This window comes from Dama dama, chromosome 13 (genome assembly GCF_033118175.1).
Source record: "Dama dama isolate Ldn47 chromosome 13, ASM3311817v1, whole genome shotgun sequence".
Classification (NCBI taxonomy): Eukaryota; Metazoa; Chordata; class Mammalia; order Artiodactyla; family Cervidae; genus Dama; species Dama dama.
Genome location: NC_083693.1, coordinates 11,401,833 through 11,424,375, shown reverse-complemented (window position 1 = coordinate 11,424,375; position 22,543 = coordinate 11,401,833). Strand labels below are relative to the sequence as shown.

Sequence of the window (22,543 nt, the reverse complement as noted above, 5' to 3'; positions counted from 1 at the left end):
TTCCAATGAATATTCAGGACTGATTGCCTTTAGGATGGACTGGCTGGATCTCTCTGCAGTCCAAGGGACTCTCAAGAGTCTTCCCCACAACACAGTTCAAAGGCATCAATTCTTCAGTGCTCAGCTTTCTTTATAGTCCAACTCGCACATCCGTACATGACTACTAGAAAAACCACAGCTTTGACTAGATGGACCTTTGTTGGCCAAGTAATATCTCTGTTTTTTAGTATACTGTCTAGGTTAGTCATAGCTTTTCTTCCAAGGAACAAGCGTCTTTTAATTTCATGGCTGCAGTCACCATCTGCAGTGATTTTGGAGTCCCAAAATATAAAGTCTGTCATTGTTTCCACTGTTTCCCCATCTATTTGCCATGAAGTGATGGGACCAGATGGCATGATCTTAGTTTTCTGAATGTTGAGTTTTAAGTCTGCTTTTTCATTCCCCTCTTTCCCTTTCATCAAAGGGCTCTTTAGTTCTTCTTTGTTTTCTGCCATAAGGGTGGTGTCATCTGCATATCTGAGGTTATTGATATTTCTCCCAGCAATCTTGATTCCAGCATGTGCTTCATCCAGCCCAGTGTTGCTCATGATGTACTCTGCTGCTGCTGCTGCTGCTGCTAAGTCGATTCAGCTGTGTCCGACTCTGTGCGACTCCATAGACGGCAGCCCACCAGGCTCCCCCATCCCTGGGATTCTCCAGGCAAGAACACTAGAGTGGGTTGCCATTTCCTTCTCCAATGCATGAAAGTGAAAAGTGAAAGTGAAGTCACTCAGTTGTGTCCGACTCCTAGCGACCCCATGGACTGCAGCCCACCAGGCTCCTCCGTGCATGGGATTTTTCCAGGCAAGAGTACTGGAGTTGGTTGCCATTTCCTTCTCCAATGATGTACTCTGGATATAAGTTAAACAAGCAGGGTGACAATGTACAGCCTTGATGTAATCCTTTCCCTATTTAGAACCAGTCTGTTGTTCCATGTCCAGTTCTAACTGTTGCTTCCTGTTGTGCATACAGATTTCTCAAGAGGCAGGTCAGGTGGTGTGGTATTCCCATCTCTTGTAGAATTTTCCACTGTTTGTTGTGATCCACACAGTCAAAGGCTTTGGCATAGTCAATAAAGCAGAAGCACACACTTTTCTGGAACTCTCTTGCTTTTTCCATGATCTAACGGATGTTGCCAATTTGATATCTGGTTCTTCTGCCTTTTCTAAATCCAGCTTGAACATATGGAAGCTCATGGTTCACATACTGTTGCAGCCTGGCTTGGAGAATTTTGAGCATTACTTTACTAGCATGTGAGGTGAGTGCAATGGGCAGCAGTTTGAGCATTCTTTGGCATTGCCTTTCTTTGGGATTGGAATGAAAACTGACCTTTTCCAGTTGTGGCCACCAAATGGTAAATACTGAAATCAGATTGATTACATTCTTGGTAGCCAAAGATGGAGAGGCTATAGACAGCCAGCAAAAACAAGACCTGGAACTGACTGTGGCTCAGATCATCAGCTTCTAATAGCAAATTCAGGCTTAAACTAAAGAAAACTGGGAAAAACACTAGGCCAGCCAGGTACGACATAAATCAAATACTGTATGAATTCACAGTAGAGGTAACAAATAGATTCAAGGGACTAAATCTAGTTAAACAGTGTGTCTGAAGAACTATGGACAGAGGTCTGTTGTTGTTCAGTCACTCATTCATGTCCGACTTTGGGATCCCATGGACTACAGAATGCCAGGCCTCTCTGTCCATCACCAACTCCCAGAGTTTACTCAGTCTCATGTCCATTGAGTTGGTGATGCCATCCAACCATCTCATCCTCTGTTGTCCCCTGCTCCTCCTGCCTTCAGTTTTTCCTAGCATCAGGGTCTTTTCCAATAAGTCAGTTCTTCACATCAGGTGGCCAAAGTATTGGAGCTTCAGCTTCAGTGTCAGTCCTTCCAATGAGTATTCAGGATTGCGTTTCTTTAGGATTGACTGGTTTGATCTTGCAGCCCAAGAGACTCTCTAGAGTCTGTAACATTGTACAATTGAGGTTAAACATACAAAAATAGTAGTAAAAACATATATGAAACAGTGAATTCACAATTTAAAAAATTTCTACAGTTAAAAATCCAGAAATTAAAAAAGGCATCTAGAATCAGAATGTAAAAAAATGTTCATAAAAAATTATATAACATTTTGGAAAAATATGAAAGCAAAAAACAGAAGAGATGTACCTGACAAGAGGACTAAGAAACATTTAGGTGTAATTTATTATTTTAAGAAATATTTAAATTGGCAAAAATTCTTGGTTTAAAAAGGTCAACTAAACAACTAAAAAAACAAGAGTAAAAACAAAAACATGAAGTGTGATATTATAAGGTCACACACAACAAAAATAAGGGTCAATAAAATACACATTGATACAAGAGTTTTTTAAAATTCTTGCAGCACACCAATTAAAAATGGGAAAGGAGGGCTCTGAAAATTTTTTATAAAGCACTTGACTGAAAACAATGGCAACTATATCATAATATAACACATATGACAAAAAGTGAAGAAAACAAGTAGGAAAAGAAAAAGATGAATAACAAAAAAATTCATGATCCTGATTTACAGAGCTAAAATAAAAATGTTCAATGAGCCACATTAAAAAAAAAAAAAAGAAAAGAAAATATACAATGATATACCATAGAAACTCATACACAACCTGGGGATGGCTACATTAGCTAGGTAAGTGCTCAGAAGAAGATTGTTTCTGAGCCTAAGGCAAAGATAAAAGTCCTTCACTTGGATCACACAGAGACAGAAAGGAAATGGAGCCTATCCAATGCCCAAAGTTATAAGGCGAGACACCTAAAACAGCTGAGTAAACTGATGTGGGCCCTCGCACTTTTGAAAGCCAGTCCCATCAGTGCCCATACTTTAGCAAACCAAGAGCTCTTCTAGGACCATGGTGACATCCACAGTCACCAAAACTACAGAACCTTGCAAATTCATAAACCAGGAAAATCACTGTCCACACCAGAGATACCATGAGACCCAGGTCCTCAAGGACCAATGTGACACCCACAGCCATTTCACAACATAACCCAGCAAACAGCTGCAAGCTTTGAATCCACCATGACTTCTCTGGCCTGAGGCCCGGTATTCCAGGGATCATAGGTTTGATGCACCAGCTGATGGCATGACAAAATGACGCTCATAACAGACAGCCTCTCCTTGGAAGCTGACTCCCCTGTTTCCACAGGATCCAGTCTAATGACCTTCAGGAAAGAGCTCCAAATCTAAGAGAAGGCTAGGTGGGCTGGGTATAGAAATGACCCTGTCATGTCCTGAGGAACATCTTTACATCATCAACACAGGGAGAACCTGGCCAGACATGGATAAAACAAACACCCGCCTCATAATTGGCCTCCATGCCAAGACCTGATGCAATGCCTTGATGCCAGCCACTTGCTGCCACAAAGATCCATCATAAAGCAGTTAATCAAAGGAAAAGCCAACCGGGGGATGGGTACCTGAACCTGCACCCGCAGTGCTTCCTGAAACTGGCTTAAAATGTACCTGAAAGCAACCCAAAGAGTTCAAGGAACCCTACAGACTTGCCAGTTCATCCACAAAGCATTTCACCTAGGGGTTCATGCACAATTCCTAGTGCATTTCTCACTCTCTTTGCCATTCTCTGTCCCTAGTATCTACTCACCTCAGGTCAAAGTGCCAGACCCTCTCCTCTACACAGAATTTTGATTTCCTCAAAAATTCTGTTAGACATTTTCCAGGCCCAACCTCTCAAGCCCAGTGCCTGCCCCCCGCACCTCGCCCCACCACACACACACACACGGGGGATGTGATCTGAGGAGGGGTTGTCAGCTTGGCTCACATCCCATGGATGGTGGTCTGTTGATTTGCTAAGATCATCAGGAAAAACCTTCTAACATTTATCCCATCTCCTCATAGAACATGACAGAGAAGCCCAGCCTATGCAGGGCTCCTGCTCTGACCCTGTGTGTAAAGATGTAGGTATCCTCCAGGGATAAGGCAATGACCTGGTAGAGGCCCGAGGAACTCAATGGCAGGCCAGAGACCCTAAAAGGCTCCCACTTCCTTTAGCACCTGCACTCTCACCCGTGGAAGAAGAACACAGACCTGGCTAGCCTCCTGCATCCAGGGATGACACACTGTCCCTAGCCATCCCCCAGGGATGGGAGTCCCAGACTTTTTCCCCAAAGGCTCCTCTTCCCACAAGAAAGCCATCACCCTCAACTTGCACAAAGTGGCTGCTGATGGCCAAGGGGGCAAATGCAATGTGACACCCTGCCTACGTTCCCTGTGGGAGCCACGTTTAGGACCCCAGTTCTGATGAGGAGACAGTAGAGGCTTTTCACACTCATTTTGTTTAGATTTCCAAGGTATGCCTTTTTTTGGAGTCATCATCAGTTTAAGCATGTGCTCAGACTCTGGACCTATGGCCTCCACCCTGAGATGGCCAGGGAACTCAATCACATCAGCCTTCAGGACCCATCAGAGCCCAGTCATGGGGGAGGTAGTGCAGTCAAGCTTCAGGCCATCAGAGCTCGCATGTCCCAGGGAAAGCCCAGAATGTGATGGTGCAGCCCCAGCTCACAGAGGTCCAGGCCAAACCAGTAGGTTCCCACAAAGAAGTGCCACTTACCACCATGGGCATTCCACCATTACCCCATGGGCTTATGCCAACATGCCTCCAGGGGCTCCCCTGCCTGACCTCACCTGTCCTGATGTCATGGAATATGGGAAGGATACCACACTGATGGTTTTGATCCCTGGGGACTCCACCTGAGTTGAAGCAAGAACTTACATACACACTTGAAGAACATGCATAGGTTCATGAAGAACATGTACAGGAAAAAGGGGCAATGCCACCTGGAATACTGGGCTCTATCTTGCCTCTGTTTTATATCCTGCCCTTTGTCTGTGTAGCAGGAGTCAAATGTGAATGCACTGGGGCAAGGACACTTTCAGAGTGGGTAACTATCAGGCCAAAGAAAGCCACTGGTCCATCACATCCCTGGTTTTGGGCCCTCCAATTCCATTCCTGAATACTGTGCCTGCTGACACAGCTTAATGGTGTAATTCTTGAACCTCTTGACATACCCAGGAAAACTGGGCCCACCCTGCCAATCTAACAGCCACTGACACTCCGGGGAAACACTCAATCTTGGCACCTACTTTGCTCACAATGGACCTGCCAACAGGGCAACAAGGAAACTGGGAGCTTACATGAGAAAACGGCACTTGCCTGAAAGTGGGGTCCACAATGCAAAGTGGTTCCTTGGGCCCCGCAACAGAGTCCCTGAGGCACACCTGAACTGACTCTGGGGGACTCAAGAGTGCACTTACTTCCTGGACTACAGCCAAGGCAGAGGCCCTTAACTTGGAAATCATGCAAAGCTACTCCAAAACCCAAAGTTACAGAGCTAGATACTTTATATCAACTGGGACACTCACCATGAAGCTTTGAAATTTCTTTAGCCAGGAATATCACAGCCGTAACTCAGAGACATACTGAGACCCGGGTCCTCCAGGAACAATGTGACACCCATAGCCATGCCATGAGAAAACCCAACAAACAGTTGTGACCTCACTGTGACAATCCTCACTGATTCTCTGGACTGAGGCCAGGCATGCCAGAGACCATGAGCTCACTGTACCAGCTGGTGGCATGCCAAGATGACCCATCCCCCAGACAGCCTCTCCTGCCCCTAAACCTGCAATCTCTCCTTAGCAGCCAACTCCCCTGTTCCTACAAGGTCCTGCCCAATGACCTCTGGGAAGAACTCTAACCTTTAGGGAAGGCTAGGAGGGCTGGGTAGAAAAAAATTTAGGATGGCTTAAGGAACAACTTCACAAGGTCAACACAGAGAAAATGTAGCCAGACGGGGACCTCATGCCTCATAATCGGCACACAGGTCAAGACAGGATACAATACTACAATAACAAACATTCAGCGCCATGAAGACACAAAGTGAAGGAAGTTAATCAAAAAGAGGTCAAATAGGGCACAGTCCCTGACTCTTGTTTCCGTAGGCCTTCCAGACACTGAGCACAAATGCACTGAAGGCAAGCAAAAGAGCTCAGGGAGCCCTCTAGACTCGCTGACACCTCCACTCACCAGTCCAGCCATGGGTTCACCGCTCATTCCACACACATTCACCACCCTCTCACCTTTCAACTGCCCTGAAATACACCTGCCTCAGACTCTCCCATTAACACAGAATATTTATTACATCAAAACATTTTCCAGGCCCACCCTCCCAACACTCATGTTCACTCACATATGAGCGGGACACAACCCAAAAAGGGGACATAGGCTTGGACAACGTGTTGGGGACAGTGGCTGGTGTCCTCCAACCATCAGGAGAAACTTACTCTGTATCCTTTTTCTCCAGTAGAACATGAGATAGAAGACCAACCTAGGCGAGGACTCCTGTTCTGACTCTGTGTAAAGATTATGGTTTCCTCTAAGAGACAAGGCAACAACTGAGTGGAGGCATGAACACAGTGGCAGCCCAGAGGCTCTCAAACAACTCCTGCATCCTCTGCTATCTCACCCTCACCCGCAGCAGGAGACCACAATCCTGACTGGGCTCATAAACCCAGACCAGACATGCTGTCTGCAGCCACTCAAAGAGGATGGGAGTCCCAGGCTCCTTTCCCAATGGCTCCTCTTCCCATGAGAAGGCTGTCCCCCTCAACTTACACAGTGAAGCTGCTGAAGCACAAGGAAGCAAATGCAACTTGGCATTCTCTCTATTTTCCCTGTGGGAACCACACACTGGAACTTAATTCCAATGAGGAGACCACAGGGACTGCTCACTCATTTTGTTTAGATTTCCAAGGAATGCATTTGTGGGAGTCAACACAATCCTACCATGTGCTCAGACACTGGATGTGGAAAGTTGTGGCTTCCACCTTAGGACTGTAGGCGAGCCCAATCACATCAACATTTGGGGCCGCCCAGAGCCAAGACATGGGTAGGAATTGTAGTCAAGCCTCAGGCCATGGGACTTGAATGCCAGAGAGTAAGCACAGAACGTAAGGGTGCAACCCCAGCACCCAGAGGCCTGTAGACAAACCACTAGGTTTTGGGAAAGAACTGCCACTTACAACCATGGGTGTTCTACCTGTATCCCCATGGGCTGCATGTCCACTCAGATATGGGGGATCACTAATTTCACCTGGCCTCACCTCCACAAGCCAAGTGTCACAGAATATGCAAAAGGTTACCTGTTGCAATGGTATTCCAAGTTGGTGACTCAAATTAACTTGAGGCAAGAAAATACCTGCAGGCTTGAAGAATAGCAACAGGCACATAGCAGACAGAGGCAATGCTCACAGGAGAGTTGAGATTCATACTGCCATCTATGACTCAATTGCTGCAACTCTGTTTCGTGTGTCAGAAGCCAAAAATGAATGCATTGCTACAGGGAAAAATTCAGTGTCAAGGGGCCAACAAGACAAAGTGAGAATGTTCTGTCAACTCACTGGTATCAGAGTCTGCAAATCCACTCCTCTTACCATCACTGACAGCACAATGTAAAGATAATCTCTAAGAATCCCCAACTCACCCTCGGGGGAAGGAGGCCACCTTGTCTGAATTACCACTGTCCCTCCAGGAAAACAAACACACTCTTGGCACCTACTCTGCTCACAATGGTCTCACCACCATGGGGAAGGAACAAAGGTATTTGAGAGCTTGCACAAGAATAAGGCCCTCCTTTGACAGGGAGATTATCCATGAAACTATTTCTTGGGCTGTGCAACAAACGGGCTCCACAGTACAGCTGTGAACAATCTGGGTGGCACACGAGTGTACTTGCTTCCTGGACTACAGCCGTGCTACAAGCATTTAGCTTGAAATATACAAAAAGCTATAGGCCATTGGAACCATTCTGAAATGCAAAGATGTGGGGCTCCACCCTTTACAGTGCTTAAGTTTCTCATCATGATGTACTGCACTTTTTAAGGCAGTAACATCACTACAATGGCCCTGGAGACAACACAAGACCCAGGTGATCCATGACCATCCTGACAGCACAAGCCATGACATGACAGGATCCAGAAACAGCCATGGCTGCTGAACCCACAATGATGTCTCTGGCTTGCGGCTAGGAACGCAAGAGACCACAGTGTTGCTGCACCAGCAGGCCACAAAACAAAAAGACCACTGTGCCAGAAAGCCTCTCCTGTCCTTAAGACAGCACCTGCTTATGTGGGCAACTGACTCCTCTGTTTCTATCGGGTCCAGCCCACTGAATTTCAGGAAAAACTCCTAAACTTGGGAAAGGATAGGTGGGCTGGATATAGGAATGACATGTGGATGTCCCGAGGCACACCTTATGCCATGCACACAGGGAGAACATGGAAAGATGGACAGAAAACATCCCCTTTGCCTCATAATTGGCCACCAGGACAAGACAGGACACGATACCAACCACTTGCGGATCTGGAGTTCCGCCACAAAGGAAACCAATTATGGGAGAGGGAAACTTGGATGGTCCATAAATCTGCCACTGTTGTCCTTCCTAATACTCATTCCAAATGCACTTAAGGAAACACAAAGAGTCCATGAAACCTGACTGAAAAATTTATCCATCCACCTGCTTACTCACCCATTGGTTCAACCACCCTTCTGGGCTTATTTCCTGCTGTCCAAGTTTTCCTCACTTCCTGCCAACCACCCGCATCAGGGAAACATGCTGGACCTTTCCATCAACATAGGATTCTGATTTCCTTGGAAAGGCACTAAGGCACCTTCCAGATTCAGCCTCCTAACACCTGTGCACACTCATACACAAAACAAAAGAAACAATACAAGAAGGGTCCATCAGCTTGCCCAAACTCCTGGACACTATGCTCATTTACTTCTTCAAATATCAGGACAAAACTATGTAGCATCCTATTCCCCAGGAGAACATGAAAGAGAAGTCTGGCTGAGGCCACAACTCCCGTTCTGAATCTGAACAAAAACAATCTGTTTTCTCTAGGGGACTAGGCAATGGGCAGGCAGGGGCCTGATGAACTCAATGTTAGCCCAGAGGCCCACAAATGGCTTTCACTTTCTCTGCCATGGCACTTTCACCCACAGCAAAAGGCAACAGCTTTGGCTAGTCTTGTGCAACCAGGGACAACACATGGTCTCTAGCTGTTCCCTGAGGATGGGAGATGCAGGCCCTTTTCCCCATGGCTCGCCTACACACCACAAGGTTGTCACTCTCAGCTTCCACGCTATTGCCGCTGATGCCCCAGGGAGCAAAGGCAATATGACCCTGTCCATTCCATCCCTCTGGGAGCCACATGCTGGACCTTAGTTCCAAAGAGAACATGATAAGGATTGATAATTCATTTTGTCAGATTTTCAAGGTTGCCTTTGTGGGAATCATCATCCATCTAAGTGCATGTGCTCAGATGCTGAATGAGCAAAGTCGGGACCTCTACCCCGGGAAAGCCAACAATCTCAATCACTTCAGCAGTTGGAACTGCACAGATCCCAGCCAAGAGGCAGGAACTACAGCCAAGCTGTGGGCCATGGGACCTTGGGAAAATACAAAGGTGAAAAAGAAGACACCACACCCAGAGCCCTATGGCCAAACCACCAGGTTTACGTGAAGAAGGGCCACTTACAGCCATTGGTGTTCCACCTGGACCACCACGGGCCGTGTGTCCAGTGGCCTGTGGTGGCTCGTAGGCCTCAACTTTCCAGGCTGGGAGTCATGGAATATGTAATGGGTCCCCTGGTGCCAACGGTCTTCCATCCTGGGCCACTCAATCTGGCTTGAGGCAAGAAAAAACATGCAAGTATGAGGAAGAGAGACAGGCATACGAGGGAAAAAGGCAAGGCCCCCCAGCAGCATTGCCCTCACACTTGCATCTACCATTAGATTGCTGCACCTCAATCTGGTATGTCAGAAGCCAAACAAGAATGTGTTGGCATGTGGATTGCTTCAGATTCAAGGGGCCATCAGGACAAAGAGCAACAATCTGTCAACTCCCTGGTCTTGGGCCCTGCAATTCCTCTCCCCATGCGATCCCCACCAACACAGCTTAAGGATGTCCTCCATGAATATCCAAGATGCCCTCAGGGGAACAGGGACCCCTTGGTCTAATAGCCACTGCTGTTCCAGAGGAACACACCCACTCTAGGCACCGAGTCTGCTCACAAAGAGCATGCCAGTGGGGAAAGGAAAAAAGCTTCTGAGGGTTTCCTCTTGGAGCCACGTGCTGGACCTCAGTTCCGATGAGGAGACGGTAGGGATGTATCACTCATTTTGTTCAGATTTCCAAGGAATGCATTTGTGGGAGTCATCATCGATCCAAGCACGTGTGCTCAGGAGCTGCATGAGCAAGGTCGTCACCTCCATCCCAGGAAGGTCAGTGAGCTCAATCATGTCAGCATTCGGGAGTGCACAGATTGCAGCCATGTGGCAGGAACTACAGCCAAGCCTTGGGGCCTGGGACCTTGCATGCCCCAGGGAAACCCCAGAAGGTGAGGGCATGGATCCCATGCCCAAATCCTTGGGGCCAAACTGCTAGGTTTCCTCAAAGAAGGGCTGCTTACCGCCATAGGTGATCCACCTGTACATCAAAGGGCCAACTGCCCAGAAGTCCCTGGGGGCTCGCATGCCTCGTCTTGCCAGGACAGTTGTCATGGAATATGTGATGGGTTCTCTGTTGCAAATAGTCTTCCATCCCAGGTCACTCAAGGCCACTGGCTTGGGGTGAGAAAACACACACATGTGTGAGGAAGAGCAACAGCCATACTGGGGAAAGAGGCAAAGCCTCCAGAAGTGCTGCTCTCATTCTTGCATCTACCATTCAATTGGTGCACCTCAGTCTGGTGTGTCAGCCGTCAAACATGATGCATTGGTGCACGGATACCCTCAGAGTCAAGGGGCCTGCAGGACAAAGACTGCCAATCTGCCAACTCCCTGGGCTTGGGCCCTGCAATTCCGCTCTTCATGCCATCCCCACCGACACAGCTTAAGGATGTCCTCTGTGAACCCCTGAGACACCCTCAAGGGACTGGGGCCCCTTGGCCTAAGAGCCACTGCCCTTCTAGGGAAACACACCTGCTCTTGCCACATACTCTGCTCACAATGGACTGCCCAGCACAGGGAAGGATAAAAGGTACCTGAGGGCTTCCACAACAGTAAGACCCTTCCCTGACAGGGAACAGATCCACGAAAAATGTCTCTTTCAGTCCTGCAACAAAGGGGCCCTGATGGACATCTACGCTTAGCCCAGCTGACACACGAGCATGCTTTGCTTCCTGGCCAAAAGCCATGCTAGAAGGCCTTCCTTAGGCACCATGAAAAGATGTAGGCCATTGGAGACTTCCTGAAGTGCAAAGATGCTGGGGCTCCACCCTTACAGCAACTGGGTCACTTGTCCACCCTTACAGCAACTGGGTCACTTGTCATGCTACCTTGCTCTCTGTAAGGCAGTAACATAACTGCTGTGAACCCACACACAGCACAAGACACCACCAGCCAGGTCATGACACAAACCAGTAAAGAGGCGAGATGACTGAACCCACATGACACCTCTGGCCAGAGGCCGGGCATGTAGGAGAGCACAGCCTCGCTGAACCAGCAGACTGCATGACAAAATGAGCCCCACACCAGACAGATTCCCCTGCCCTTAAAATTGAAGACACTCACAGGAGCATCTGACTCCCATTTCCATGAGGTCCTAGCCCCTGAGTTCAGGGAAGAGCTACTAAACTTGTGCAAGGATACCTGGGTTGGGTACAGAAATGACACTGGGATGTCCTGAGGTATAGCATCATTCCATGCACACTGGGAGAATGTGGCACGATGGACAGAAAATATCCCCTCTACCTCATACTTGGCCTCCCTGATAGCTCAGCTGGTAAAGAATCTGCCTGCAATTTAGGAGACCATCCTTTGATTCCTAGGTTGGGAAGATCCGCTGGGGAAGGGATAAGCTACCCACTATAGTATTCTTGGGCTTCCCAGGTGGCTCAGATGGTAAAGAATCCGCTGGAATATGGGAAACCTGGGTTGGATCCCTGGGTGGGGAAGATCCCCTGGTGAAGGGAAAGGCTACCCAGTCCAGTGTTCTGGCCTGGAGAATTCCATGCAACAGATAGTTCACACTTGGCCCCGAGGTCAGGACAAGATACAATGCCATGTTGGAAACCACTACTAGCTCAAAGCCTGTCACAAAGGAAACCAACGATGGGAGAGGCCAACTGTTGGATGGTCCTTGAACCTATGAATCTGCCACTGTGATCCTTCCCCACACTCACTCCAACAGTATATGAAGGCAACCCAGATTTCAGGGAACCTGACTTACTCACTGATCCATCCACGCATCCATCCACCCATGGGCTCTACCACCATTCGAGGTGCATTTCAAGATCTCCGAACTTTGCTCTCCCCCAGCATCCACCCACCTCAGGGCAATGTGCTAGTCCTCCTGTTGACACAGGATTTTTATCCATGGCATACCCTAATGCAATTTCCAGGCTCAGTCTCCCAATACCAGTGCCCATGCACACCAACCAAAGAAACGATCAGACGAGGGGCCCTCAGCTTGGCCCACATTCTGGACACTCTGCCCATTGATCTCCTCTCAATATCAGGAGAAAACTATGCAGCAATCCATCCCCAGAAGAACATGACACAGAAGCCTGGCCGAGGCCACGACTCCTGTTCTGACCCTGAGTGAAAACTCTGTGCTATCTGCCAGGGACCAGGCAGTGGGTACACGGAGGCCTGACAAACTCAGTGGCAGCCCAGATGCTCTCAAATGGCTTCTGCTTCCTCTGCTACCCTCACTCTCATCCACACCAGGAGACAAAAGGCCTGGATAGCTCATGCAAACAGAGACAGTTTGTGGTCTCGTCATAACCCAAGCATGGGAGATGCAGCCCCTTTCCCCCGTGGCTCACCACCATGTCACAGGCCATCACCCTCAGTTTGCACACTGTGGCTGCTCACACCCCAGGGAGCAAATGAATGTGACCCTGGCCCTTTGATCCCTCTGAGAGCCACGTGCTGGACCTCAGTTCCGATGAGGAGACGGTAGGGATGTATCACTCATTTTGTTCAGATTTCCAAGGAATGCATTTGTGGGAGTCATCATCGATCCAAGCACGTGTGCTCAGGAGCGGCATGAGCAAAGTCGCCATCTCCATCCCAGGAAGGTCAGTGAGCTCAATCATGTCAGCATTCGGGAGTGCACAGATTGCAGCCGTGTGGCAGGAACTACAGCCAAGCCTTGGGCCCTGGGACCTTGCATGCCCCAGGGAAACCCCAGAAGGCGAGGGTGTGAATACCATGCCCAGATCCCTGGGGCCAAACCACTAGGTTTCCTCAAAGAAAGGCTGCTTACCGCCATGGTTGTTCTATCTGTACACTCAAGGGCCACTTGTCCAGTTGCCTCTGGGGATTCGTGAGACTCATCTCGAGAGGCTGGGTGTCATGGAATACACAACAGGTAACCTGTTGCCAACAGTCTTCCATCTCGGGCCACTCAACCTGGCTTGGGGCGAGAAAACACATGCATGCGTGAGGGAGAGCACCAGGTGTACGGGGGAAAGAGGCAAGGCCTCCAGGAGCACTGCCAATCATTCTGGCATCTACCATTCAATTGCTGCAATAAGGTGTGCTGTGTAGGCAGCCAAAGAGGGATGTGTTGGTGCATGGATACATTTAGAGACAAGGGGCCATCAGGACAAAGAGTGCCAATCTGCCAACTGCCTGGTCTCAGGCCTGCAATTCCACTCCACGTACTGTCGCCACCAACACAATTTAAGGATGTTCCTCAAGAACCCCGAGACCCCCCTCAGGCGAATGTGGTCCCCTTCTCCTAACAGCCATTGACATTTCAGGGAAACACACCCACTCTTGGCACCTATTCTGCTCACAATGGACTGACCAGCATGGCAAAGAATAAACGGTACCTGAGGGCCTCCATGACATTAAACCCCTTCTCTGATATGGAGCATATCCACAAAAAATGGCTCTTTCAGCCCCATGACAAAAGGGCCCCAGTGGACTCAGCCCAGTTGACACATGAGCATGCTTGCTTCCTGGTCAACAGCCTTGCTAGAAGCCCTTCCTTGAACAACACAAAGAGCTACAGGCCATTGGAGCCATTCCAAAGCACAAAGATGCTGGGGCTCCACCCTTCAGAGCAACTGGGTCACTTGTCATGCCACTTTGCTCTTTTTGAGCCAGTAACATCACTGCCATGAGCCCAGACACAACACGAAACTCAGGTCATCCACAACCATCCTGAAACACCAGTCATGACACCACAGAACCCAGCAAAGAGGCACAATGATTGAACCCACATGACGCCTCTGGCCACAGGATGGCAGGAGAGCACAGCCTTGCTGCTAGGCACCACGCCAGAGAGCTCTTCCTGCCCTTAAAACTGTAGCCACTCATGTGGGCAGCTGACTCCCCTATTTCCACAGGGAGAAAATTTCTTCCCCTTCCCCTATGTCTTCCCCTGCCCCCTAACTTCTGGGAAGAGCACCTAAACTTGGGCAAGGATAGGTGGGCTGGGTATAGGAATGACACTGGGATGTCCTGAGGCACAAATTCGCTCCATGCACATGGGGAGAGCATGGCAAGATGGACAGAAAACATCCCCTCTGCTTCATACGACCCTCAGGCCAGGACAAGATACACCACCTCGAGAACCACTCACGGCTCCAGAGGTCTGCAGCAAAGGAAACCAGTCACGGGAGAGGCCAACTGTTTGATGATCCATGAACCTGTGAACCTGCCACCACAGTCCTTCCCCACACTCACTCCAACTGAACCTGAAGGCAACCCAGAATTCAGGGAACTTGACTGACTTGCCGATCCATCCACCTGCCCATCCATCCATGGGTTCCACCACCACTTGAGGTACATTTCACACTCTCCAAGCTTTGCTCTCCCCTGGCAACTGCCCACCTGAGGACAATGTGCAGGTCCCTCCTGTTGACTCAGGACTTTCATCCTTGGAAATGCCGTAATGCATCTGCAAGGCTCACCCTCCCAACACTAGTGCCCACTCACATACCAACCAAAGAAACAATCAGATGAGGGGCCATCAGCTTGGTCCAAATTCTGGACACTGCCCAATGATCTCTGACTATCAGGAGAAAACTACGCAGCATCCCATCCCTGAGAAGAATATGACATAGAAACTTGGCCGAAGCCATGACTCCTTTCCTGACCATGAATGAAAACACAATCAGGCAAAGGCAGTGTGGCTAACAAACTCAATGGCAGTCCAGATGCTCTCAAAAGGCTTCCACTTCTCTGCTACCAATAGAATCATACATGCCAAGAGACAAAAGCCTTGGCTAGCCTCATGCAACCAGAGATGACTTGTGGTCCCTAGCCATATCCCGAGGTTGGGAGGTGAGGGCATCTTCCTCATGGCTCACCTCTGTACCACAAGGCCGTCACCCTCAGCTTGCATACTGTGGCTGCTGATGCCCCAAGGAGCAAATACAATGTGACCCTGGCCCTTCGATCCTACTGGAAATCACATGCTGGACCTCAGTTCCGATGAGGAGACGGTAGGGAGGGCTCACTCATTTTGTTCAGATTTCCAAGGAATGCATTTGTAAGAGTCATCATCGATCCAAGCACGTGTGCCCAGGAGCTGCATGAGCAGTCGCCACCTCTATCCCAGGAAGGCCAGTGAGCTCAATCAGGTCAGCATTTGGGACTGCACAGATTGCAGCCATGGGGCAGGAACTGCAGCCAAGCCTTGGGCCCTGGGATTTTGCATATCCTAGGGAAACCCGAGAAGGTGAGAGTGCAGATCCCATGTCCAGATCACTGGGGCCAAACCACTAGGTTTCCTCGAATAAGGGCCACTTACCTCCATGGGTATTCCATCTGTACGCCCAAGGGCTGCATGCCCAATGGCCCCAGGGGGCTCATGCTCCTTGTCTCACCAGGCTGGGATTCATGGAATATGTGACGGGTTCCCTGCTGACAATGGTCTTCCATCCTGGGCAACTCAATCTGGCTTGAGGTGAGAAAACACATACATGCATGAGGAAGAGCAACAGGCATACAGGGGAAAGAGGCAAGGCCTCCAGTAGAGCTGCCCTCATTCTTGAATCTACTATTCAACTGCTGCACCTCAGCCTGGTGTGTCAGAAGCCAAATATGAATGCATTCACACATGGATACCTCCAGAGTCAAGGGGCCATGAGGACAAATAGCACCCATCTGCCAACTCCCTGGCCTCAGGCCCTGCAATTTCTCTTCTTTTGCCGTTTCCACTGAAAGCTTAAGGATGTCCCCCAAGAACCCTGGAGACACCCTGAGGGGAACAGAGCCCCCTTGGCCTAATAGCCACTGCCCTTCCAAGGAAACATATCCACTCTTGGCACCTATTCTGCTCACAATGGACTTGCCAGCACAGGGAAGGATAAAAGGTACCTGAGGGCTTCCATGATAATAAGCCCCTTTTCTGACAAGTTGCATATCCACAAAAAAAAAGGCTCTTTCAGCCCTGCAACAAAGAGGTCCCAATGGACACCTGCACTCAACCTGGTTGACACATGAGGGTGCAGGATTCCAAGCCAACAGCCATGCCAGAATAACTTCCTTGAAAAGCACAAAGAGCTACAGATCATTGCAGACATTCTGAAGGGCAGAGATGCTGGGGCTCCACCCTTTACAGCAACTGGGCCACTTGTATGCTGACTTTCTCTTTGTAAGGCAGCAATATCAATGCCATAAACCCGGACACAACATGAGACTCAGGTTGTCCATGACCATCTGGACACCATCAGCCATGCCATGACAGAATCCAGCAAAGAGGCATGATGAACGATTCCACATGACACCTCTGGCCAGAGGCCAGGAACACAGGAGAGCACAGCCTCCCTGCACCAAATGACAAAATGAGCCCCTGCAGGCCTCCCTGCGGGCCAAATGACAAAATGAGCCTCACAGCAGACAGCCTCTCCTGCCCCTACAACTGCCCACTCATGTGGGCCGCCAACTCCCCTGTTTTCCACAGGATCCTGGTCCCTGATTTCTGGGAAGAGCCCCTAAACTCAGGCAAGGATAGGTGGGTTGGATTTACAAATGACAGTGGGATATCCTAAGGCACAACTTCACGCCAAACACAAGGGGAGAATGAGGTGGGATGGACAAAAATATCCTATCTTCCTCATACTTGATACCCTGGCCAGGACAGGATATGACACCAGACTGGAAACCACTCCCAGCTCCAGAGGTCTGCCTCAAAGGACCTATCACAGGAGAGGCCAACTCTTGGATGGTCCGTGAACCTATGAACCTGCCACCGTGGTGCTTCCCCACATTCACTCCAACCTTAACTGCAGGTAACACTGACTTCAGGGAACCTAACTGAGTCACTGATCCATTCACTTACCCATCTACCCATGGGTTCCACCACCATTCGAGGTACATTTCACACTCCCCAAGCTTTGCTCTGCCCCAGCATCTCCACCCCCACCCCCTCAGGGCAACGTGCAGATCCCTCCCATTGACACAGGATTTCCATCCTCAGAAATGCTCTAAGGCATCTGCCAGGCTCAGTTTCCCAACAGCAGTGCTCATTCAGACAACAACCAAAGAAACGGTCAGAAGAGGGGCCATCAGCTTGGCCCACCTGCTGGATGCTCTGACCATTGATCTCCTCTGAATATCAGGAGAAAATCTGCGGCATGCCTTCCTGGAGAAAAAAATGACATTGAAGCCAGCTGAGGCCAAAACTGCTGTATGAATCATGAGTGAAAAATCTTGGCTTTTCTCCAGAGCACCAGGCAACAAGCAGCAGTGGGGGGGTCAGTGAAACTCAATGGCAGATCAGATGCTCAGATGCTTCAAATGGCTTCAATTACCTCAGATAACTGCACACACATCATAACAGAGGACAACATCCCAGGCTAGATTATTGAAGCCAGAGACAAACTGAAGTCATTTATAAGGGCCACCAAAAGAAAGATGACAACCAAATGAAGAGGACCCAGGTATTGTATGCATGTGTGTGACCAAGTCTAAGCTGGCCCTAGCTGATAACTAGCCCCAATCCTAGCTTCATGGGAGGCATCATGCTAGAGCTCAGTGTTGATGAGGAGATGGTAGTGAGTTCTCACTCACTTTGTTCAGATTTTCCAAGGAATGCGTATTAAAGTTGTCATCACTGATCCAAGCATGTGCTGCTTCGCTGCATACCTCAGCAGGGCAGGCAGGGCTGCTCCAAGAAGGAGCCAATGATCTGGGAGTCCTCTAAGAGCTGGGAGAATTCAGAGCCCCCAGGCTTCTTGGCAAGAGGAAAAGTCCATTCACACTTACAGGTACTCAGGCATCCCAGGAAACCCTAAATCCACGACACATTTTGGGGCAGGGGAAGGTGTACCGTCCTTAGTGATCCAAAAAACAGAAACTGCAAGCTGTTCCTGCCACACTTCTCACAGGACTCTCTTGCACCTTCATTCACAGAATCATAGGCAGGGATTCTTCTAAGTGACAGTCATACCTGGAAACTTCTGACAAGTCGAAGGAAAGCACAAGCATGCTTCAAATGTGTACCCGGGTTCTCGATGAACAATATTGGTGTCCACGGTTCCCTGGGGGAAAGCCTGCATCTGCTTCTGAACTGCCTCGACCCCTCATGTCTGACTGGATACCTATCTATAGCACAAAGGTAGGAAATTATCTTAAAGTTCCTATCGGTGTCTGTCTCACTGAGTATGTGTGCGTGGCAGGGGATTTGATGTGGGTCTGAGTGTGTGTGTTCCAGTGTACCAAGAAGAATGTGCCTCGAGACTCTGGGTGTGCCTCTGAAACTCCTTCTGGGTGTCTCCAGGACTCAGGGTCCCACTGCAAAGGCCTTGGTGTCTTAACACGCATGTCTTCACCACAGAGCCCTGACCTCCTGCTGTCCAACAAAATGGCAGATGACACCTGCCACTGTCCACAAGCCCCATGCAAAATTTCATCCTGAGGAGCTGTTGAAATAGGGCATGGGCTCGTGGTCTCTGAGACCCATACCCTATCACCAGAACATGAACCTGACTGCCCAAGGTCACCTTGCAGAGCAACTGTGTGAATGCCATGTACCATGAGACATGCCAGCTAAAACTACAGCTCAAGTGTCCATGGTCACAAGACCCACCTCCTCCTGGATCAAGGAAACTTTCCCCAAGAAGGTCAAAAGTATTGGGAACATGACCCTGGGGCAGATATGGCCCACCATTCCCTAAAAGGGCAAAATAATTCAGGGCATGAGCCACTTCCTGACCAGTGAGTCTAATCACTCTCCGAACTCCGCCGGAAAGTGCAAGATGGGACCTGGTCTTCCTCAGGTACCAGGATTCAGGGGTCACTCCCACAGAAACTGGGCCCCTTTGCCGGCCAGATAATACTCAGATCCATAGCCTCCAGGGCCCTGGGAACCAACCACACCAAGGAAAAACTCCTAAAATAAAGCGATTCCTGCAAATTGAACTCCTCATCCACCCCCGGTGCGACTCACCCACATCAGAAGCCATCAGGTCTTCTGCTCACAAAGGGATATTTAGCACTCAGAAGACCAACAGGAAGAAGGTGGTCTTTGATTACGGTGACACCATGCCATTCTGCCCAGCATCCCTTCTCTGCTACACAAAATAATCAAGTGTTCACAGAACACCAAGTCTGCTTCCAGGAAGACTTGAGAAGAACTTCCAGGGAAAGACCTTTGTTATGTGAAGTTTCCCACAACAGTGCCAGGGAAGTAAGTCATTTGCTACATCATGGAGGAAGCCTTGGTATGCCAACCAAAGATGAATCTCTAAAAAACCACAGGACTCCAAGGTTGAATACTTCTCTGCCACGGTGGTGAACAACTGGGTGCCATCTGGGCAGTCCAGCTGGTCCCATCTTTAGGAATTTATAGACCTTGCAAATTGCAGGCCAAAAGGAAAAACAATGTGCAAAGATCTCATTTCTGCCCACACTAGCTGGCTGCGAGGCCTCAGTAAGTGGAATTCTTCAAGGCACCAAAGATACGCTTTGTGAGTCCTTCTTCTGGCAGCGGGCCACCAAGGCCACAAAGGTCACCTATCACCAAGCCTGCCAGGCACCAAAATGCCCTCTCCTCTGTACCCAGCCAAGGGCAGCTCCAAAAGGACCACAGTATGGCACAATGAAAACACAACAACAGTGCCTGCAGCCTCAGTGGACAGACCATCCCAGGAAATCACTGCACTTTTTCTCACCTGCACAACCATTCTGCTCTAGGCCTCTGGCCAACCTGCAGGAGGAATGCAGGCTGGGACCACTGCACAGTCCACGGCGGCCTCCAAGACACAAGCACGTGACAGAAGATGCAACACAGGAACTGCCAAGGACAGAAACGAGGTCTACTGCCTTTCAACCCTGCCACCATTTGACTAGGTCCCTGAAAACAATACAGCCCACAGGGCACTCAGAAATGCCACCAACCTAAAGGGCCTCAACAGCTAGGACCTCAGATCTGACCTGAGGCTCCAATAAGAAACTACAGAATCTTCCTCACCTTGGCTTCCACATCAGCACAGCCCAAACTAGTGCACTTGCAGCAAGAACCGGGACAAAACGCACACTGTCAAGCCAAGGGCTCAACAGGCTCAGGCCAGGATCTACTCTGACTCCTAGCATCACAGGTGAGGCTAGACGTTTCCCGTGAACTTCAGTGGCATTGATCTCAGATCTTGCACTCCAGGAAAACCGCATGAACATCTTACACAGCCCACACTCAGAAGGGAGCCTTGCAAACGGTGATGATCCTGGTGCTCTATGCATATATGTGACACAGTAAAAGCAGCCTTTACTGCTAATGAAAACACACTTAGCCCCAGGAGAGGCAACGTGCTAGAACTCACTGTCGGTGAGGAAACAGTATTGAATTCTGACTCATTTTGTTCAGATGTTCCCAAGGAATGCATATGAGAGTGTTGTCACAGATACGAGCACATGCTGGCTCGCTGCCCACCTCACAAGGGCAGGTAGGGCCAATCTCAGGAGGAGCCAGTGACCAGTGAGTCCTTCAACAGCCAGGGGAATTCAGAGCCCTAAGGCTTCTCTGCAGAATGGTCCTTCCATACATACAACTACTCAGGCAGTCCCAGGAAACCCTAAATCCATGAAACATCTTGTGGTAAGAGAAGGGTGCCATCCTCAGTAATCCAAAAAGCAGTGGCAGGAACCTGGGCCCGTCAGCTTCTCGCCAGACTCCCTTGCACCTTGAGGTCCTGTCTCACATGTATGGCTCCTTGTCTTGGGTAGCAGATAGTCATACCTGAGAACTTCTCCTGACAAGTGGAGAGAAAGCAAAGGAACACTTCAGATGTGTGCCCAAGTTCTCACTGAACAATGTTGATGCCCATGGTTCCCTAGGGAAGGCCTTTATATGCTTAGCCAAATGTATTGATCCCCTACCTAGGACTGGATAAATATGTGAGCATGAGTGCAGCTAAAGAATTCAGGGCATGAGCCTCTTCCTGCCCAATGAGTCCAATCACTCTTCAGGGATCCAATGGTAAGTGAGAGACAAGAGGTGCTCATCCTCAGGTACCAACATCCAGGTGTCACTCCCACAGAAACGGGGCCCCTTGCCCAGCCAGAATAGGTTAAGATCCACAGGGTGCATGCCACTGGGTACTGACTAGACTCTATGGGAAAAACTCCCATAATGCAGGGCTTGGTCCAAATTGAACATTTCTGCCCCAAATAGCGACGCACCCACATCAGAAGCCTACAGGGGCTCTGTTCACACACACAACCAGCACCCAACAACAGAAAAAAGTGGGCTTTGACTAGGGTGACAGCAAACCATTCTGCCTGGCACCTCGTGCCCGCCATGCAAGATCACCAAGTGCTCAAAGATTACTAAGGTGGCTTCCAGGAAGACATCAGAAGATCGGCAAGGGGAAGACCTTGGATGTACCAGGTCTCCTGCCATAGTGCCAGGGGAGCCTCTGACAGGGGAGCTTCTGGCGCCTATATTGAAGTATCCTTGGTATGCCAAACAGTGACCAATCTCTACCACAAACACAGGCCTTCAAGGTTCATAACTCATTGCTAGGGGAGGAAACTCCTGGGTGGATTGGAGCTGACTAGCTGGTCCCAAATTTTATGAAAACAAACACTTTGCAAATTCCAGGACGAGGGGCCGAATGGGGGCCAAGGAGCATGCATGCACAAAACATTACCAACAAAAGGGCTGGCTCCTTAGACGCAGTCAGTGCAACTTTCCAAGGCACCAAAGATACGAAAGAAGAGTTGCTATTCTAGCATAGGACCAACAGGGCCAAAAGAGTCACAATCACCAAGTCTCCCAAACACCAGTAATGCCCTCTCCTCTGTATCCCGCTGAGGGAAGCTCCAAAAGGACCACACTATGTACCAGTGAAAAGAGAACGACAGTGCCTGCAGCCTCAGCAGACATAACATCCCAGGCAATCACACTGCGCTTTTCCTCACCTGCCCAACCGTTCTCCTCTGGGGCTCTGATCAACCTGCAGGAGCAATGCAGGCCTGTGAC

At 49.4% G+C, this 22,543-nt stretch overlaps 1 long non-coding RNA gene and 8 other non-coding genes across 14 annotated transcripts in view; all 9 read right to left on the bottom strand.

The window, feature by feature from the left end:
* The window catches only part of LOC133068330 (uncharacterized), a 45,812-nt gene that overhangs the window by 22,266 nt on the left and 1,003 nt on the right, over window positions 1-22,543 (bottom strand). The window contains exons 2-6 of one of the 6 annotated variants that reach the window (XR_009695492.1): window positions 15,872-16,021; window positions 15,429-15,781; window positions 13,373-13,522; window positions 10,572-10,725; window positions 9,638-9,787 (exon numbers count right to left, since the gene is read on the bottom strand). This is a non-coding gene — a long non-coding RNA (uncharacterized LOC133068330). The remainder of the gene's footprint in view (window positions 1-9,637; window positions 9,788-10,571; window positions 10,726-13,372; window positions 13,523-15,428; window positions 15,782-15,871; window positions 16,022-22,543) is intronic. The other 5 variants (XR_009695488.1, XR_009695489.1, XR_009695491.1 and 2 more) reach the window with 5 other exon arrangements.
* On the bottom strand, window positions 4,323-4,417 carry LOC133068674 (small nucleolar RNA SNORD116). Its single transcript, XR_009695637.1, has one exon. It is a non-coding gene; the product is annotated as a small nucleolar RNA SNORD116 (small nucleolar RNA).
* LOC133068670 (small nucleolar RNA SNORD116) lies at window positions 6,791-6,881 on the bottom strand. Its single transcript, XR_009695633.1, has one exon. It is a non-coding gene; the product is annotated as a small nucleolar RNA SNORD116 (small nucleolar RNA).
* LOC133068676 (small nucleolar RNA SNORD116) lies at window positions 9,316-9,405 on the bottom strand. The gene has a single exon (XR_009695639.1). It is a non-coding gene; the product is annotated as a small nucleolar RNA SNORD116 (small nucleolar RNA).
* On the bottom strand, window positions 10,237-10,328 carry LOC133068574 (small nucleolar RNA SNORD116). The gene has a single exon (XR_009695545.1). It is a non-coding gene; the product is annotated as a small nucleolar RNA SNORD116 (small nucleolar RNA).
* On the bottom strand, window positions 13,038-13,129 carry LOC133068573 (small nucleolar RNA SNORD116). Its single transcript, XR_009695544.1, has one exon. It is a non-coding gene; the product is annotated as a small nucleolar RNA SNORD116 (small nucleolar RNA).
* On the bottom strand, window positions 15,539-15,630 carry LOC133068590 (small nucleolar RNA SNORD116). Its single transcript, XR_009695560.1, has one exon. It is a non-coding gene; the product is annotated as a small nucleolar RNA SNORD116 (small nucleolar RNA).
* Window positions 18,092-18,185, bottom strand: LOC133068671 (small nucleolar RNA SNORD116). The gene has a single exon (XR_009695634.1). It is a non-coding gene; the product is annotated as a small nucleolar RNA SNORD116 (small nucleolar RNA).
* On the bottom strand, window positions 20,874-20,967 carry LOC133068675 (small nucleolar RNA SNORD116). The gene has a single exon (XR_009695638.1). It is a non-coding gene; the product is annotated as a small nucleolar RNA SNORD116 (small nucleolar RNA).